This window comes from Cupressus sempervirens, chromosome 10 (genome assembly GCF_028749045.1).
Source record: "Cupressus sempervirens isolate cs-2001-9-10 chromosome 10, ASM2874904v1, whole genome shotgun sequence".
Lineage (NCBI taxonomy): Eukaryota > Viridiplantae > Streptophyta > Pinopsida > Cupressales > Cupressaceae > Cupressus > Cupressus sempervirens.
In genome coordinates, this window is record NC_143127.1 from 594,072,161 (window position 1) to 594,088,182 (window position 16,022).

The following is a 16,022-nucleotide window of genomic DNA, read 5'->3' on the forward strand; positions in this document are numbered from 1 at the left end:
CTTGTTAGAATACCTATGGTTAAAAGATGCAAATGATCAAGTAAAGATGAGTCTCTTAGAGTAATACAGACAAGATATAGATCAGTGATAGGAGGATTGCAATATTTGACACATAAAACACCAGATATAGCTTTAATGAAGTTGGAGTTGTGGCAAGATTCTAAGAAGATCCCAAAGAGATACACTTGGAAGCTATAAAGAGGATATTCAAATACTTGAAGGGAATATCAGATAATGCATTATGGTATGAAAAATCACATGACTTTACCTTATGTGCATACACTAATGCAGATTAGCCAAGAAACATAGATGATAGGAAAATTAAGAGTGGTGGAGCATTCTTCTTGGGAGGAAGATTGGTTTCATGGCTAAGAAAGAAACAAAATTGCATATCATAATCTATAGTAGAAGTAGAGTATGTTGTAGTAGAAAACAACTGCAATCAAATTATTTATACAAGGAAGATATTGCAAGATATTGTATTAAGTTTCCAGAACCTATTATCATTCATTTTAATAACACATGTACTGTTAGTATGTCAAAGAGTCTAATGTTACAATTAAATACTAAGCACATTGCAATAAAGTATCACTTTTTGAGAGAGAAGGTAGCAGAGAAGGAAATCAAATTGGAATATGTTAGCATAAAGGAACAAATAGAAGACACATTTTTTAAACATTTGGCTAAGGTGTGTCTCAAAGCTATGCTTGGGGTTATGCCCCATCCTTCTTCAGAGTAGTTGATGTAATATTATGTCAGTCTAATATATTCAGAGCATATTCTTACATCTAAATTGTATATTTGGTGATGCTTCCTTTGGGGGAGTAGTCACTTTTTGGGAAGAGTTATGAGAACTCTTCGATGATGTATTTTCTTTTGGAACTTAACAAAGTTTTTTAGATTGTTTTGAAAATGATTGAACTTCAAGAATTCGCATAGTGGCATATTTTTCATTGATGTAATAGATGAAAAACCTTTTTCATAAATGAGACAATAGTATGTATTGGGGAGAGTATTTAGTTTTTATTGATGTCACTAAAAACTTAATGGGGGAGTATTTTTGTTTGGTATTTTTAACCCTTGTGGTTTCTGATAATATGTTGCCAGCAATGCTAAAGAGGGAGATTATTAGAATGAATACCAAGAGTATTCCTTTGGGGGAGTCTGTTGGCATATTTATAGAGATGACTAAGTGCTTATGTGTTGCATTCATGACTTGGTTTGTCAATGATGTCAATATATTGGATTTTTGGATGAAACAATCAAAGTTGCAAAGAGAGTTTTTCTCAGCACAATTAGAGGATGTAGTGTTGTATTCCTCAGGGTTAGTAGAGTGTTGTTACATATGTTTTTATGATATATCTAGGTTCATGAAAACTAATATAGAGGTTCTAATTAGTTATGGTAGTTTTACAAAAGACTGGTTGTAGGCCAATGTGCAGAGAACAAAGTACTAATAATAAAATTATATTTATGTGATGAGATTAATTCTTGTTTAATGGGATTGACTTTTGGTTAAAGACATGTTTATGGTCATATTTTCAAGGTAGAAAAATATGGTGATCATGTTGTGAATATTTGTGAAGGATAACATGTGGGTTATTCTCTAGAGGCCAACTTTTGCTTATATCATTTTGTGAATTTATATTTGTAATGTAAAGTGTAATGTAATATCTTATTAAGGTCCTATACTCGTTATTGTACATTTCAAAATCCTCAAGGTTGACTCAATTAGTTTTTTTAGGAATTGGTATAAAGGAAAGATGTTTTCCTTGCTTGTAAGTGTCATATGTGTTCTAATGTATGATCACTATATTATGCGAGCTTTGGATGCGAATTTTCTAAGATTAGAGCATAGAATAATATTTGTGATGTGTTGAGAACTTAAAAGGAACTATATTGGCAAGATAAGTTATTATATCAATCAGTTGATCCTTGGATATATTATCCGGAGAATGATTATGTGAAGACAATTTTGAAGCTATTTGGACAGTGGGCTCAATTGACTTCCTATCAGCTCCTAATAGGGTTGGAATCTTCTAGTAGGGATTCAAAGTCTCCTAATAAAGACTATATGTAATTGGCTCCTAACAAAGTCTTATCCTTTTACAATGAAGTACTATATTAGTACATCATCTTGTGGGCATCATTCCTATTGGGGTTTCCCCTCTAATCAAGGGTTTCCCTAGTTAATATTTCTGACATCATTGTGCATGGTTGTTATCTTACGGTTGTTGCATTTATTGATTATATGTTCCAGAATTGATAAAATTTATATAAGTTGTTTATATAGTTAAATTAAAATATCCCCCCCCCCCCCCGCCCCACCACTTGTGTTGGTGAACTTTACTTTCTAACACATTTTATGATATTAGTTAGATTAAAATATCTCACAAATGGGTCCCCTTAAGACCTCTTAAAATATACCCTTAAAACATGACCCCCTTAAGACATTTCCTTAAGATATCCCCTTAAGACCCTCCCTTAAGATATCCTCTTAAGACATTTCCTTAAGACCCACTCCCCCCACCCCCCCCCCATCCTCTTAAATATATTTCTTGGTGTATAGCTTTGATGTTAAATATGCATGTACATTTTATTATTAGATACTTAGTCTACAGTTTTATGGTTATATGATTTAAGTTTGTATTAGATGATATACCTATGTAAATGCACACATGCATGCATTTTATGTTCCTAATACAAATATTTTTGACATGTTTATTTGATGTTTTACATACATGTGGTTTGATGACTATATACACATTATCTATTTTATATGTTTGATGATCTAATCTATATGTTTGACATTTTTTTGTATCGATGATATATATTTATTTTTAAATCATGTATAGATTGGACATGCATGGTATTATTTAAATCTTGAATTAATTGTTTTCTATGTTATTTTGACATGTTCAAGTATCCATGCTTTTAATTGTTGGCCCATCCCTTTAATCTACATAAGTGAAATAGATTGCCTAAAGTAGTGAGATTAAGTTTATATTTTAATGTAGTTTTTATATGTTAGATTATGTAAATATATTAAATTATTTATGTTTTTATGTATATGCTTCAATGAAAATGTGAACATTGATAACATGTAGATAACATGAACATAAAATCATCATAACATACATCTACAAAATAACATGTGTAATGAAATATAGATACGAAATGTCTATAGAATAACATGTAGATATATGAAATGTGTATGAAATAACATGAACATGTGTACATAATACAATGTCTCTAGAATAATGTATTTATATAAAACGTCTCCTAAATAGCATGTACATATGAAATGTCTCCAAAATAACATGTAATTATTAACAAAATACACGTGTATATCATAAATAATGTATGCATACATCTAAGATAACACAAGTACTACATGTGTATGTAGATCAATGATGCCCCCCTCCTTATCCAGGACATGATGATGGTCTACATTGTGCATTCAAACTCTGTATCAATTAAAAGAAATATATACATAGATGTCAAATTAAAAATACTTATATCTATAAAATCACACACGTGTAGCTAGACTTTATATATATCTCTGTGTGTGTACACACACACACACACACACACACACACACACACCTCAGTCTTATTACTCGTGATTTCTAGGTGCCTCAAAATCTTACTATCACACATACCTTGTAGTACATGTACATATATATAAGTTATCTTGAAATAGATATGTATAATGTGTGTGTGTTTGTGTGTGGGTGGGCACGCGTGCCCGCGCACTGATAAAAACACATTCCTTGATAAAAGTAACAATTAGTTACGTATGAATGAATGAAATCAATAACAATATAACTAATAAACAAAAAACTCTAAATTCATATCATCCATCTGTAACTATTGTTATATTTTGTCACAAAAAAAAAATCTAATTTATTCTATCTCATCAAAAACCATCAAAGATCAATCTTAAATTATCCATTTGTCCATTTAAATTTATTTCACAATGTGACATTAATGTCCACCTTTTCAAAAGTCTACCTTTTCAAAAGTCTAGAACTCAAACTATCATGAAATATGGAACATTTGCAGTTTTACTTTGAGAAGAATAAAAGAGAAACCCTATTTTATTTGATCACAAGTAGGATAATCAAATGTCCATTCAACCCAAGTAAATTGGATTTCCACTGCTTGTGGCAGACTCACCTACCTTGATCCACTACACCATTGTTGACATGAACGTGGAGGCAACTAAAATGAATTCCTGACCAAGAGTGTAGGCTCCTTGGATGATTTACCGTCATCAACTACTGTATCTATTTCCCTTACCTTTATCCTAAAAAACAGGAATCCGTATAAATTTTCCAAAAAACAATCGACCCCTTTAGTCATTTGTCAAATGTGAAACAGAGAGAGGGAGTGTAATAATAGAGATGCCTCAATTATATGACATGGACATGTACCAGTAAAAAACAGAATTATTTTTCCACTATCGCTAATGAAGGTCCCTTCAAACATCATATCTGCTTCAGTTCATAGTTGCTTCAATGTATTTAGATTGAAAGGGTTCCTACTCGCGTGCATCAGCAGTTGCTACTTTTCTCTTTTGCAATCGATTATACTTTATAGCCATCACTTCACCAAGAATTTTAGGGTTTCTTAACAATAATGTTGTTAATGGAGGTGACCCTCTGAAAATGATTGTGCAAAAGGCACTAATCTTCATGAAAAGTGAAATTTGGGATGCATAATGGAGTCATTCTAGGTCGAACAAACAAGTTAAAGGACTTCCAGTCCAGTCTTGTTGAAATATTTGTCATTTCTATCGAAATTTATCTATCTATCTATATTAATGCTCGTCATACATTGCATACGTGAGATTACAGCGAGGAAGAAAAGAAAGCACATTAGTACTAGCTGGTGGAGAGACACACAGTGCCATGTTTATACACAACTTGAATGGCTTTCAAGAGCTTTTCAGGCCTTGAAACCCTTCGTGCTATTATTGTAACGAAGAAATTGTGTTCCCTAGAAATGTATTGAAAAGATTTGTACTCTCTAATTCGTGGCCATTCCATCTCCATACAAAAGATTGTACTACACAAGATCTATCATGGAGATTACAGTGATTAATTTGTGTTTCAATGAGTACACGACTTGCCAGGTTCATGGAAATGGTGTAGGCAATAGATTTGTGTTGAATATATCCATGATTTCTTTGTATATTTCAAGCCATGTTCAAGGTACACTTTGATTCTGTGCATAAATGGGACCTCACAATTGATTCCTTCTTGCATGCATTCATCTGTATTGCACTGCTGACGTGTTCGTTACGCTCTGCAAGTTGAGTGGGAAGACATACTAATGAATAAGGGCATTGCAAAATAAACTTCTCTTTTCACATTGGGTACTTTATGGATTTGGATGGTTTGTAATCATAATTACAAGCATTTGTACGTTAATGTTCAATTGGTACCTTCATAGGCTTACCAAGAGTATTTACACATTGAAAGCAAATAAACTTATGGCTTCTTTGTGTCTTCAAAGTAATTCAGTCGTCAAAATGAATAGAGAAAGAAGGCCCACTTTTTAAAATTATATAGTAATATAGAATATTGAAGAGTAGAATTCAATATTTTAGCTAATAAAATTATATATCAAAAAAATTTATAATATGAATGCCTATCAATAATGAGTCATTATTGGCTTTCAGTCTCTACAATGTACTCTTTCAAGGTGTTCTAAATAAGTCTACTTTATATTTATAACTAGACACAAGTAGATTAAAATGGTCCCTTAGACTATGCTACTATAAAGATATGATGTTGAGAAGGTGTACCTTGGAGATAACTCTCATCTAAATATTACTGTTTATGAAAGAGTTCTAATAATATTTGTACACGAACATGTCAACAAGATCAACAATATATTCCTTATCTCTAGTTTTAAATTAAATATATCAATGGAAAAAAAAAGAATGTTGTGCATGTGTAAGATTTTCAAGATAATTATTTTGTTAATTGATGGCATGAGAGGGTGCAAGGTGTTATGGATCACAGTAAAGGTGTTAATTAAATTAAATTTAAATAGATGCAAGAAATTAATACTAATATAATGGCACTAACACCACTTCTAAAAAGAAGAAATCACTTCATATGTAAATGATAGTTTAAAAAAACATTTATTTAGATGGTGATATTAGTAAATATTTTGAAGTAAGGAAAGGCTACTAGTACTCCTATGTTCAGGATATTGAACATTTCTATGTGTTTAGAGGGGGTGGGTGGGTGAATCAATATATGCAAATGCTTTACTTAGTTTATCATATACATTAGCAATTGACATAAACCAACTAATAATAAGAGAAAGGTTTACCGATGAATACATAGATATATGAACACTATATTTATGTTAAAACCTCAATATGGGAAAAAACCATGGTATCAATCTACCCAATATATGGATAACTACTTACTATTCTTGATTTAGACACACTACAAAGTAGGAACACCTCTTTCTAATGCAGAAAAAACCAAAGCATGTTACCTTAGTATAATACATAGATTTCCACAGGTTGGACTATCTTCTAGAAGATAAATAAAAACGATGACATAAAAGAATAGGATCCTTTCATTAATCTTAGAAAAAATAAATCAAATTTACAATTTTTATTTGTACTCTTTCTCATCCACATTTTTCTAACGTCATATTCAATGTACTCATAATTCATATCAATTTCCCGCTGAATAACTACTTTTGTATTTATATATGTAAGCTTTGATAATTGGACAAAGTTGACCAACAACAGTACAAACAATCAATCCATTCTGACCTAGGAGATAAAGGGGACCCAAAAGATTCATAAGTTGTCATCTAAGAGATAATTTATCAAATCACAATCATTGTAGTCATCCTTAGGACCAAACACAAAATAAACATTTAAAAAGGTATAGCAACACACTAGTGTGTCGACCTAGAAACTACTTTGCAATGCACATATTGCCAAAAATCTCTTTTCATCTCTCAACTCTTCTTCTAACACATATCTACACCTATAACCTATTAAACAATACTTCTAAAATAATTGAGTTGACCAAAGACTAACATAGATAGCCATGTTGCTAATGAACAACATAGCTTCACTTGTTGAGAAGTTGACATAAGATATTTGAACTGAAACACTACACAAAATTTTAATTAAAAAAAAAAAAAAAAAAAAAAACACGTGTCCACTAAATCACACTACACAAAAATTCTAATATAAGAAAATATAGAGTATTCTATATACATGGTTTAACTATTTCTAACAGCTCTTTATTTTATCTACAAATAACACAACAAAACCTCTCCCTATGAACTATTATGGAATTAAAAATATGATACTGCACTATTTATAGAGCATACATTATAGCACTAAAAGAACATGTTATCACTTCTTATGTAGATAAATGAGAAGAATTACCCTCTATATATTTGGTAGCTTTATATACCACACTGACGTGACCTTTCCCATAAAAATCAAATCTAATCATGTTATACAACACTTTAAGTATGATTTAATACACAACACTTTAGGTACTTTTTCTATATATATTAGACTTAAAATATTTTTTCTAGATACTTCTTGTGTACCAAGCAAAAAAGTCGAGTTAATGCACAAATCATGTTGACATCAATGACAACACTAAATATTAACTACTAACAATATCTCCCTTTATCAATGATTGCAACACCAACAACAAAGTAATCTTCTCTTCACTTCATCATGTATATTTATCTACCTCTTTTAGATCAATGACAAGGGTGAAAACATTGTTAGATCTTTTGATTAAAAGAGCTCCCCCATTTAAGGGTCATCTCTATTCTAAACTTTTAATTTTGAACTTCATATCCTTTCAAGCATAACACATCATTATATTCATGACTCAACCTAAGAGAGAGAAATAAGACTACAAAAAAATTTGTCCCCCTTGTAAAGACACATCTCTCTTATTGATATAGTTTGAAAATGGGGGCAATGATACCTATCTTATCCTAGAGATACTCATACATATCCTTTACCAATATCTTAGTGAAAATATCTATAATTTAATCCTTCATAGGTGCATATTAGTATTTCAATCCATTCTCATCAAATTTATCTCTTAAGTAGTTATATTGCATACAAATGTTCTGTTTTGTTGAATGCATTATAGGATCCTTTGAAATATTCATGGTACCTATCAATATTCTTTGGACGCTCCAGCCCACCTTCTTCAACCTTAGTGGGAGTTGAACAAGCATGTTAGACTTGACATCTACAAACAGTATGTTATCATGACCTAGAGGAATCCCCTAGGTGAGCTTTGTCTGCGTATGGCCTTCTATGTTGTGTACTCCCTTGATATCTAGGACAGGATCATCCTACGCCCATGGTACCTCACTCGTCATTGGACTCACACTCTTCACATCTCCTTGGGATCATTTATAGTGGGATTCCACTAGCTATGTACTCAGACTGATCACCAGATCGACAAGGAGGACAAGATCTATTGCCTTTGTCAACTCGGAGAGGTTGAGACTAAGTCTCACTTTATCTAACGTTGCCCCATTTACTATGAGATTTGAAGGAGATTCTACTGTCTATTTAGAGAGTGCCGATCTCTTCCCTCATTTTTCAGATATATCAACCAACATTGTTTTGCACTTTACCTTCAGGAGACCATGCGACTTCGTGAGCACACTCTAAACTTTGTTTGACACTAACCCCTATGCAGCTCATCATCTCCTTTTGTAGTCCTACGGTTCCTACCCAAGGATTGAAGCAACCTCTTTGTACTATCTTGATTCACACCAGATCTGTGAGACTCGCAAAGATCACACTCGACAACGCCTCTCTACTACTACTACTTCCTATAGGCCTTAGAGGTGACCTTCCAAAGCACCTAATTGTTCTAGTGCACACCTTTCCATTCTTGACTATTTCTCGCCTATAAGGAGTTCTCAATTGCTTCTCTTCCTTCCATTGGTTCTTTTGTTGTTTTGCTTTTACGCTCTTTGTGCAGACACCATTTCATGCTCCCCCTTGCTGACATTTTCCCTTTGAACTATTTCCAGTCTCTTAGACTGTTGTTGGTCTCCTGTTGGACATTAATAAAGTTGACTTATCTTATCTTATCACACACTATTGGAATAGTACCATCATAGATTATTTGCATGTTATCGAAAGTTTGTTTCATCTATATAATCTAAGTGAAGCATGATGTTGCAATAAAATATGAATCTACTAATTTTATACTATATACTGAAAAATTCAATCCAATTATTTAATTATCCTAGAAGTCACCTATCTCCCAAGAAACATGCACTACTAGTTGTACTTCTTTTGTCATCTATATATGTTAATCACGTGATCAATATTATTGAATGCTTTGAAAGAGAATTCATTAAAAATAATGTTAAATATTTCAAATTACAAAGTCCTTTAAAATATATTAATATCATTTGTATTGATACCTTGAATAAATATTTATAATTTTTTAAATAATCCACATCTAGACAAACTACATGCATAATATATGGTCTTGATGTGGTAAAATATAATAGCCCTCCTATCATAGATTTATAAATTTATATATCATATTTTCTCATGTAATAACTAGTAGCCATTGGGATTACAATTAGTTTAGAGTCCTAACTCCCCCCCCCCTCTTGAAGAAACAAAACAGTTAAAAATAAAATCATTTCTTTAACATACATGGCCTAAGAGAGAAAACTACCATTTTCTTTTTTTGAATTACTTGAATATGTAGAAAGAAAGAGAACTCACCAATCATGTATATCTTAAATTATTTTGCAACTCCTATCAATCATCTTGCAAAGATTTTTATTCCTCCAAAAATGATATCATCAATGATATATATAATTACATTTAACAATTTATCGTCATTAATCTTCAAGTAGAGATTTTCAACTCTAGTTTCATTCCTTATGTTTATTAGAACAAACATTTCTCCAATGCATCACCAAGATCTAGGAGCTTTCTTGAGCTCATGGGTAGCCTTTTCGAGTTTGCAAACCATATATATTTCTTAGATTATAATTTGAACTACATAGCTACTCAATATTGAATTCCTCTTCTACATCATTATTCAAAAATATTGACATGACACCCATTTAATTTGTAGACCAAAAAAGTAAGAAACATTAAATATAAACTTCAATCCTATCCATGGGAGAAAAATTCTCCTCAAGATATATTCTTTTACTTAAGAAAAACCTTCACATATTTATTTGTTCCTTGTAACTTTTCCATCTTAATTTATCTTGTTATAAAATATACACTTAGATCCATTCATACTTTTGCTCATTCATCAAGGAACTAGTTCTTAGTTATTATCTTTATCTATTTCATCCAACTATACTTTCATTGTTCTTATCAAATCTTTATCCTTTCTTCTTTAAAACATAAGTTTTTGTTGTTGTATATCTTACATAGGAAATAATAGTTTATTTATTCGCCTTTCCTAGAAAATCTTCTCCTTATCTAAATACCTTTATCTCTACATAAGCTAATAATAAATAGTATTCAAATTGACATCTCCACATATGTCTACCAATTTCTCTACTATTTTATTAGATGATTTTTATTATTCTTATACTCCTCTCTATTCTAGATCTCTCTTTACTTCTACAGAAGCAAAAGTTATCTCTTCCAACTTGATTTAAAGTTCAAGAATAGACTCATTTTGTTCCTTATTTATCCATATATATATATATATATATATATATATATATATATATATATATATATATATATATATATATATATATATATATATATGCTTTCCACAACTCTTTTTAGCCTCATGGTATAACTTTGATATGAATTTCTTGTAGTAGAATATCTCACAAAAATTCATTCATCATGACTTGCATCAATCTTCCTAATATTGTCTTCATTTTTGTTAATATAGCTTAGTTGTCTTTTCATTGTGGATCAATGTAGGTCTATGTTTATCATCTCCAATGGTACTACCATTTAGTACTCCTTGTTTCTGTACTTGATTTTGGTATTTTTCCAAACCGACTTAACAAATATTTAATCAAAATGCTTTGTAATTTTAGGAAAATCTCTCGCAATATTTTTGGAGTTAATCTTCACCATATTATCAAATTTATATGTCTTGGATCGTCTTGTGCCATACTCAACACTGACTTCTCTGAGATAAATAATAATTTCCTTCATTATTGTTCTTGATATAGTAAATATTTTCATCGCTTATACTCTTTGCCACAATCTTTCCAAGTTTCAATTTTACATCTAGATCCATGAAAAATAATTTCAAATCCCTTAATATGTGACATAGTATGCATTGCTATCTTTTTGTTTACCATCAATGGATAAATTTCCCACAAGTATATAGATATATATTCTTCAACAAAAATTGTGCTCAATTCTTTATCATAACTTTTCATATTTAAATTAAAACTCATTTTGTAACATATCGTGGGATTTAACTATTTAGAGTCAATGATCCAAGGTTTGTTTTTCTCTCTAACATAGTGTTATCTTTTCTTGTTCTTCTAGATAATTATTTTGAACTCAATCTATTATTATCATAATCCTTGTTAGGATTAGTTGAACAAAAATAACAATTACATGCAAATATAACCATAATCATAAAGGAATAAAGCACACATAAATGACATAAGACACAAATATTTAACGTGGTTCACCCAATCCCTTGGCTACATCCACAAAACATAAGTCAAATATTATTATCTAGTAATTTTAACCTATTACAATCTTCAATCAACCTTATATGAGCTCAATACTACTGCAATAGACCATATATTCACGTTAGAAAACCCAAACCCTAAGCCAATATTATATAACTTATGTTAGCTTAACAAGTAAACCCTCGATTTATACTTTATGAGTCAACCTTGGGAAATGGATGAGTCAACTCAAAAATCCTTGAAGAGTTAACCAAAATATTTTTTCGAATGAGATAATCTTTGGTATTTAGTCTTTATAATTCTTCTTCTCAATCTATTACTATCATCATCCTTGTTAGGATTATTTGGATAGAAATAAAAATTATACACAAATATAACCAGTACCATAAAGGAATAAATCACACATAAGCTAATAGAAGTTACAAATATTTAATATGTTTCACCAATCCCTTGGCCACACCCACCAAACAACGAGCCCATTTTTATTATCTAGTAACTCCAACCTATTACAATCTTCAATCTCCCTTACAACTCAATACAATTGCAAGAGACTATATTTACCTTAGAAAATCCTAACACTAAGCTAATATTACATAACTTATGTTAGCTTAACAAGTTGGCCCTAAACATACTTGACAAGTCAACCTTGGGAAATGGTTGATGAGTCAACTCAAAAGTCTTTGATGAGTTAACCACACAAATATTTTTTTGGGAAATGCTCCGAATCTCATAGCTTATGAAAAGTGTAAATAAATTTGGACTAGATTAAAGTATATATTTAAAGGTAATGAATATGTAGAGAGGTCTAGATTATAGAGTTGGATATGTATGTTTCAAGATTCTAAAATGTAGGAAGATGAAACTATAAGAGGATACTTTAGTAGCATATTTGATATTGTTACAGGAAATAGAAGGTGTGGTGGAACTTGTAATTACCCTAAGATGGGCTTATAGTTTGAAGCCTTGTTTCTCCTAATCAAGATGTAATTACGTTGAGTCAATTGCTGATATAATTCATCAAATCAATTGATAACTAAATCAAACATTAAATGACCTATTCTATTTAACTAAATTAAGAAATTAAATTCACTTGGCTAATTTAATTACTGAAAAGGAATTAATAAATCCCACTAAAAGACATACCATCTTAAAGGGGATAAATGGAGAATAAGTGGTTACATGGACCAATGAGAGAAAACCACATGGATGATCTCACATGGATCACTCCACTTTGAATCCTAATCATACTTTAACTTTGAATCGAAACCATCCACATTTCTATAAATAAGATGGATTTGAAGTTCAAATGGCCATCTCTCATTTAGATGCATTTTTATTCTACCAATAAGACCCTCATTCTTAAATTTACATTGTAATTATAATGAATTGATAGATCATTCTATATTTGCATTATGCATTCATTTCAATTCTTAGTAATTAGCTCACATTACTATTCTAGAATAATGGAATTGAATCTTTGTTTTGTATTTTCTTACATCATTTAAATCTCTCATTCTAGTTAAGTATCGGTACTGATTAGGGACTTAATTCGAAGGACAATTAAATTTTTTATCATACTCTTTTCTGGATAGGGAGCAATTGGATGATTTCTAAGGTTTTTATACTTTCTTTTGATCTATTTAATGTACTAACCCTAATGATTTAATGTTCTATTTAAGTGTGATGTATTTTAAGGTACTACATTCTACACACAAAATGTGGGTGCCCACCATGGGGCTAGACCCCGAATCTACACTTTACCCTTCTTATCTTAACTTCTTTTCTCACTTTTTGCCTCAAAATCCTATTCAGAGATGTCTTTGGTGCTTCTAGGTTATAACTGGTGATCCAACGTCACCTTTGGGGCTTCTGAGTCACTTCTAGGAGGCTGAAGGTTCCCTTTGGAGAAGGAAAATCGCCTTTGGTAAAGTTGACCTCCTTTAGGACAAATAAGGTTACCTTTGGGAAAGAAAATCACCTTTAGTAAACTCATTCGCCTTTAGTAACCTTTGACAAGTTATTCCATGTTTTTAAACTTCATTTGATTTAATTGATGTTATACTTTAATTTTTTATCATTTAGAGGCTTATTGGACTAACCCTAACTTGCATTTATGGTTTTGTGTTGATTTAATTAATTTATGAGTTAACCCTAATTAGTACATGGTTTTGTGATGTGTCTTTGATTACATTTGAGAAAACCTCTAATGATTGTTTCTCATGTTGTGATAATCAAAGCCTAGCTACTTCTTGCATGATGTTTTGTAGAACACACTTTTTCATAGACTTTGAAATGAAATGTTGAGACTACTAATGATTATGTGCAAGTTTTCTTGGATCAATTGAAGCATTATGTCTTGATTAATCATTTCATAGGAACTAGTCTAATTAGGCCTTGTTAAAATCCTCTTAGGGTCTTGACATTAAGATAGGGGAGTATGTTATTTACTACATGGAGGTGATGACCATGACTATATAAGAAACTTATACCTGTTTATTGTTATCACCAACGAATAATATTGTTAATGTGTGTGTAAGAGTCATATCAGTTCTTATGTTGTCATTGATGCCAAGCCTTAATTGGTTAGAAATTATGTTAATTCAATAGAGTGCCATATCATTTTATTGATGAAGAAGATTTAATTGATGAAGAGTTTGATTATAAAATGAAAAGAGAAGGAGATAGTCAACTTTTACCAACCAAACATAGTGAATGAAGTAATGCGATATTAATTGAGCTACTACAATTATCACTGAGCACCTGATAACAAAGTAAACAAACATAGGTTTAACCAAGCAACTTTGGTGCTAACCGAGTCTAGTATTGACTAAGCAAGATATCATATTCACTGAGTACATGAGCAAGAAGATCAAGTTTAGGAAATCTTAAATATGAGGCTGACATCTGCTGAAAATTAAGAATGTTTAAGAAGTTTCAAGGATAAGGACAAAGTTAGGTATGAGATCAATGATCAGAGAAATTCAAAGAGGATTGGATGAACGAGATTGATCAATTTGAAATAGAGCACAAAGTTCAAGGTGGAAATATATTTCTTGAGTGTCTAAATTTGATAAATAAAAACTTGATGAAGATCTAACAATTATGAATAAGAAGCAAAACCTAGAAAATTCTAAAATGAAAAAAGTTTTCTATTTGAAGGGATGAACAATTTTTTTTTCGTTGCTAATGTAGATGATTGTTGATTATTGTTGAAGAAGAAAATACTCAGAAAGTCAAATGAGAAGAACGATATTATGAAGATCAAGCAAAGAAAGTTCTAAGTTTATGTGTAAAGTGTGTAATTTAGCCAGAAGGGGATTAGAAGGAAGATATTGAGTGAAGAAGAGATCTTAAAAAGTAAGGTAGTGCTAAAACTTAATAGATTATTTCATTGTTAGTTTCTTACCATTCTAGCACAATAATCTCTTAACTACGTGGACCTAATAGTTTTTTGAAATACTATTACAATTTCTTTAGAGCAAGCCACTCTTTAGAAATGTCAAGGAGTGACAAGGTCTAGATAATCTTTGGTATAAATCCTCTAACAAGGTTAAATTAAAAATATGTATGTAACCATTAACAAGGTTAGCTCCAAACAAAGCTCAACTTAGAAGAGTGCAAATATTTGGGTTGTCGATTCCTAGGTGATCTTTCCCTTTATAAGATTTCTAGTTTAAATAATTGTGTCAACATGTGTGAATGATTATTGTGTTGCAAGTTTATTTCATTTTAATTGTTTAATGATGCAACTTGGTATAAGATGGATGTTTACTCTAATAGTTGGCATGTTAAGGAACAAGTTGACATTTTAATGCATAGTTTTATCAATTTGAATTGTGATGTTAGTATGTGTTACCGAGTTAAAGATCTCAAAGTTTAAGAAGTATAAGCTAGTGAAAAGTATTTGTAAGCCCCGTAGGATAACTGGTTATAACCGATTCACCCCCATCTCCCTCCACCTCTACTATCAATTATCTAATAATTGGTATGAGAGCTTAGTGCTTGAAGGAAGAAGTTTTAAGGGACTTGAGCTTAAGATTTGAAGATGTATCAGAGAGAGGTGCCAAAGCTGAACAAGGAGAATTTCTTTCATGGAAAAGAAGAATGAGGCTTTATCTATCTAGAATTGGAGACAATGCCCTTTATTATTTGGACAACTAGTACATCACTCCTAACGCTCTTATGATAGTTGAGGAGACAAACTAGAAAAAATAACATAATAACCTTATGATTGAGATTGCTTCTGCATTGAACGATATTAGGTTTGATGATGTCAAAGATTGTGATACTACTAAACAAATGTGGGACAAGCCGATACTTCTGCATAG

At 31.2% G+C, this 16,022-nt stretch overlaps 1 protein-coding gene across 1 annotated transcript in view; it reads right to left on the reverse strand.

Annotated features, from left to right (window-relative positions):
* Positions 1-3,247: 3,247 nt before the first annotated feature.
* LOC149535261 (uncharacterized) overlaps positions 3,248-16,022 on the reverse strand; it is a 148,137-nt gene continuing 135,362 nt past the window's right edge. The window contains exon 3 of the mRNA XM_089806120.1: positions 3,248-3,467. The gene's annotated coding sequence lies outside the window, so the exon portion shown is untranslated. The remainder of the gene's footprint in view (positions 3,468-16,022) is intronic.